Source organism: Zingiber officinale, chromosome 1B (genome assembly GCF_018446385.1).
Source record: "Zingiber officinale cultivar Zhangliang chromosome 1B, Zo_v1.1, whole genome shotgun sequence".
In the NCBI taxonomy this organism is placed as follows: domain Eukaryota; kingdom Viridiplantae; phylum Streptophyta; class Magnoliopsida; order Zingiberales; family Zingiberaceae; genus Zingiber; species Zingiber officinale.
In genome coordinates this window covers 115,979,262-115,985,261 of record NC_055986.1, presented here as the reverse complement: position 1 = coordinate 115,985,261, position 6,000 = coordinate 115,979,262, and positions in this window count along the sequence as shown.

The window sequence follows — 6,000 nt, the reverse complement described above, 5'->3', positions numbered from 1 at the left end:
TGATTTTATGAGTCGCAACTTTCCGGCGGTCCCGTTTAGCGATTTTTGGGCGCGATCGCAGGACAATGGCCCTTGCGGGGTTAGGGGCAGCACCCCTTCTCGCGAAATGAGTCTCACGAGTGTCCCACGATGATCTTACAACACCTTTAGCCGCTGTCCCAAAATATTTTGGGCGAGACCTTACCATTACGAAAGGTGTTTCTCGGTAGTCGAAGCCTACAAGTGTTCAAACACTTGTTGCTTTGCTTTTATGAGAAAATACTCTTAAAAACCATAAAATTAACAAAATCACAGAAACTTACAGAACTTTAATTTTTCATAAAAATTAAAATAAAAACAAGTACATGTTCACATGTGGCTCTGATACCACTGTTGGAATTTTTCAGCCTAAAAAACCGCTTTTGCGTTGCGGAAACCCCGAAATCTCATGCCACCGAATCCGTGCAAATATTAAAATTTTACATGTACAAGTTTTCTAATCCTAGATCTACTTTAGATCTACATGTTTAGGAGTTTATACCTTTGATGCGAAGCCCTTCGCTTATCACGCTAGTCCAAGGTTCACCGGATCTCAAGGGTGTCAAGTGAACACCCCTCTATGTGTATCCACACGAACAAAAGGTGGAGAAGAAACCTTAGAGTGTGCTAGCATCCTTGAAGGTTTCGGCCAAGGTGGAGGAGAGGGAGAGAAGAAGAAACAAGGAGGAAGAAGATGAAATCAATGAGCACAAAATTGTAACTCACACACTACTAATGGTGGCCGACCACTTTAGAGGTTTTTAAACCTCCATGGAATATCAAGAATCACAACTCTTGATCTCCCTCATGATGTGGCACACACATAAGCCAACCTTGATGATGTGTAACATCATCATTGGCCCACCTTATGCCAACTCACAAATGAGATGGAAATGGTCAAGTCAAACTTGACCTTTCATCTTCCCTTCTCAAGTCAAGTCAAACTTGACCTCTTCTCTCCCATGCTTGATCAAATATAACCATTTGATTCAAGTCAATTTTAATTTAATGAATCTCTATTCATTGAATTAAATTAACTCAATGAATGCAAGTCCAAATTAGACTCATTGAACACATGAATCAGATTGAGTCCAACTCAATTAGTTTAATTTGGATTACTCTCAATCCAATTTGGTTCATCACATGAACCTAATCCTCTAGGTACATCAAATGAACCTAATCTCCATCTAATTGCCCTTTGTGTGTGACCCTATAGGTTCTTGTAACATTGGCAATGCTCCTAAACCCATTTAGAAGGATAAGTAATGAGTAGTATCTAGCAACACATCATTACTACCCAAGTTACAAGAATGTTGAGATCCAACATCACCTTGTGACTACTAATTGTGACTCTTCACAATATATGACAAGTGCCCTTCCATCCTTGACATCTCGATTGATCAAATTTGAGGCATAGACGGTATCATCCTCTGATCAATCTAAATCTTGAACTCCAAGTAGACTCACTATAATCAAATGAGCTCAATATCTCATATTGACTCATTTGGGCATGACCATGCACTTAGTGGTCTCACTCTATCAAGAATAACGATGTCACTCCCGTTATATAGGAGGGATAGATCTCATCTACATCACTCACATCCCTCCGCATAATTTGTTACATATCCAGTAATCGCCTTTATAGTCCACCCAGTTATGGGTGACGTTTGACGAAGCCAAAGTATGCAACTCCTTATGTAGGGAACCATGGTGACTTTAGGTCCAAGGACTAATAGTCATACTAATAGCCACATGAGAAAGTATATGACACTCATATAACGATCCATGATACTTTCTCATGGCAGGTCATTCAGTATACATTCTCCAATGCATACCCATGTGTCAACTTGATATCTCTATATCCATGACTTGTGAGATCAAGTCATCGAGTTGACCTACATGTTAGTCTTGTCGCATTAACATTGTCCCTGAATGTTAATGCTTGACTAGGAATGATTAAGAGTAGTGTTCTCTATATCATCTCACTATCGATTCAACCAATCGATGATATAGATAAGAACATTTTACTCAAGGACATTATTATACTTAATTATTTGACACCAATACAAGTAAGTATAATAACCATAAAGAAATACCTTTATTTATATACAAGAATATGATACAACGAGTCCATACAACAATCATCATATGATTGGCTCTAGGGCTCTAACTAACAGCCTCACCTCATAAGAACATACATATAGTATTCCTCTCTTCTCTTCCTTGTGGTGGTCGACCCTCGCTCTCTTCTTTCTCTTCCCCTTTTCTTCTTCCTTGGCCGGCGGCATCAACTCTCTAGGAGACCCTTGGTGGCCAAATTTTGCTTAGAGAGAAAGGAGGCTTTGTTTCTAGCAATCCCTTGGAGCTTGATGGTGGTGGCCGAACCTCATCTTCTCTTGGAGTTCTTGTGGTGGCCGAAACTTGCTTGAAGAAGAAGGAAGCTTGGGTGGATTCTCGTCTCGGTAGATCGTCGCCCACACGATGTCCGAGATAAGAAGAGGAATACGACAGAAGATCGTGAGGTCTATAAGCTATAAAAGGTATAACTAGTTATTAGTTTCCGCATCATAACTAGTTCATCCTTTTATTTAGATCTTAAAATACCAAAAATAAGAGGCTAATGAATCTAGGTAATCGAATTTATGTTTTTGATTTTGTATTTCTTTTTTTCTTCGAACTTGTGATTCGATTGTTCTTTTTGGTTAAACCTAGGGTTACTATAAGAAAATTAAATATTAAATTTCGTTGAAAGGCTTTGTCTAGGAAGTGGTGGATGCTCTCATACCCAAGAAGGCCTAGTGTCTCGCCATGTTTAACCTGGAAGCCGATTTCTGAAATTAATATTTAATTGAATTTGTAACATGGGTTGATTTGAATCAATAATGTTAAGTATCGCTTGCGATTAAAGTCTAAACCATTAAGAACAGATAAACTGAATTTGGAATTAATAATGTTAAGTTCCGTTTGCGATTCCAAATTTAATTTCTAAAGAACACAATAGGTTGTTAGGAAAGGTTCAGGACTTGTACGAAAATTTTTGTACAGGGGAACCGGTACGATATTCCGAGTAGCAACCAACAGGGTGTCAGGGCATGTATGGTGATGGAGGACACGTTGCACCCTTTTGTTGGCTGGAAGAAGGTTCTATTCGCAGATGACCACATACCGTTGGAATATTCCCTGACATACAGCAGTTATTCTCTGACAGGCGGTTACGATTCTCTGACCTTGTTGTCGTATAACACCCTCTGTCCCGACCGGGTATGGATAGGAGAAGCTCGAGATGGTCGGTAGTTGGCCTTGTAACGACTCGACCCTTCGGCCTCTTGGGCGCCCTTGCGGCGGCCCAACTGGCGGCCCTTATGTCGTCGACCCATTTAGCGACCTCTAATGTCGTTGACCGACGACCCTTTGGTCGTGCCATTACTCACTAGGACTTTCCACCCCTGGCAGTGGAGGGCGACCAAGAGGCCGAAGGGCCGGGTCGTTACAATAAAAAGGCGCCTTTTTATTGTAACGACCCGGCCCTTTGGCCTCTTGGACGGCCCTTGTGGCGGCCCAACTAGCGGCCCTTATGTCGTCGGCTCATTTGACGACCTCTAGTGTCGTCCACCGACGATCCTTTAGCCGTGCTGTTACTCACTAGGACTTTCCACCCCTGACAGTAGATTTTTATCTTCCCTAAGATTCGAGCTCTAGAGTTCAATACTTTGCTCTGTGATTTAGCCCAATCCTTTTGCTTTGGGCTCAGCCCAATTATGGATAGCAAATGGCAAATTTGACCTCTCATCAACTTTATCAAATTCGATTAAATTTGATCACAGTATCAATGTTTGTGCTGAATTTTGGATTTCAAAATTTATATTCTATATTACATATATATTAAACAAACTTTTACTTTTTAGGAGAATAGTAAATTTAAATAGAAAAAAGGAAAATATATACACACATTGATTAAATTTTCAGTTCTAAATGCGCCGAACTTATTGTTTCCTGGATTATTTACTACACACTCAACCAGCATAGAAATGCCCGTCGACTAAGATGTTCTAATAGTCAATTTGCCGATTGTGGACCAAAAGTTTTCTTTGTCTTCTGATCCTAGAGCAAATTACTGAAATTTCCATCACTTTTCTCCATCTTCTTAAGTTGATTGAGATTTCTTCAGAACTAATTAATCAAACACTTGTTTAATAGATGCTAACAAATTTATCTTATACAATTGGTATAAGATAAAAAGACGGAAGTAAAAAAATGCTATTAGGTACCAAGTTCAGCTTCTATAGATGAAGAAAATGAGACAAGGATAGTATAAGATTTTGTGGGCATGTTTAAAGATATAACTAAATTCTAAAGTGAGGCTTACACTAAATTGTAAAGAGTAAATTACTCTTGCAGGTTATTGTTATTATCTTTCTCCTTAGGAACTTAATTCTTCATAACTAGGTATGTAGACTTACATGGAGCTCGATGATGGATTGGCCAACCCACGATATTGACATAAAATAGTGTACACAATACTTGTACAATACAGTTGTCAAGATTGATGATTCAATTTCGAACACTAGGTTAAAAAAAATGATTTTCAATACAGTTATCCCTGCAAGATATGTTAGTCCCAAAATACCCTGCAACACAAAGTTAACACATAATAATAACATAAATATGATTATCTGATAGTCACAAGACTGTCTGGTTTTGACTTCAAATTTTTTTCCGAAAACCCTAGGTCGAACCGACGCCTACTGTTCCCTCAGCGGGGAACATATCCTCACCTACTCCACTCAAAAGAGTATACCTGTTGCCAGTTCGGTCCTCCAGATCGGCTGGGCTTTTGCTCAACGCCCGATGCTCCAGGACTTTCTGCTGGACGTCCGCTCCACGACCCACCCAGTCTTTCACCTGGTTCGCGATACCGGAACTTTCCACCTACAGTCCTCGACTCTAGGACTTTTGCCCGAAACGCTCGACCTGCCAAGACTTTCCGCCTAGGGTTACCTCCCCCTATGGTTTTCCCTTTGCCTAACCACAGTTAAGACTTTTCCTCACCTAGGGTTACCACCCCCTAGGGCTTTCCACCTGCCTACCCGCAGCTAGGACTTTTGCCTAAGTACATTTAGGACTTTCTTGCAAAGCTCATTCAAACATATCAGATAACAAAACAACTTAACTTTGAACCCTTTGATATAATCAAAATACAGGTTCGATCGTCGGATGCTTCCCGCACCAACATTTACCACAACGGTTATATCTATTATCGAAATTATCTACCACAACGGTTTTAAAGTGTTATCATATCATGTAAAAATTTTTTGAGCATATAAACAACAATGGATAAAAACCGTTGTCGAATGTCTACAAAGACAATGGATTCAAAACCGTTGTCGTAGGGCAATGCCTTTTACAACACAGTTAGTTACAATGGTTTTTTGATCCTACGACAATGGATCGTTTAGGACAACAATAATATTCGCTGTCGTTTGTAATTTTTGTTGTAGTGCCTCCTTCTTATTACCCTCAATGATCTCATAAGTGTACTTAATTACCTGATTTTGTGTATTCTACTTATTCTGATTCTTTTTCTTCTTTTTGGCTTCTATTCACCAATTATCTGAGCCCTCCTCTTATAGAGAGACTGCTCTTGATCCTCTTTGGTAGCAGGCTATGGCAGAAGAACTTTATGCTTTGTATCAAACAAGTACTTGGGATCTTATTCCTCTTTCTTTGGGGAAGCGTGCAATTGGTTCTCAATAAGTATATAAGATTAAAACTAAATCTGATGGGTCAGTTGAGCAGTATAAAGCTCGTTTAGTTACTAAAGGATTTTTCCAATAGTATGGTATGGATTATAAGGAAATATTTGCTCCAGTTTCCACGCTTGTTACTATCCATACTCTCATTGCAGTTACATCAATTCGTCAGTGGTCTATTTTTCTAGATGGATGTTAAAAATATTTTTTTTTTAAATGGAAATCTTCAAGA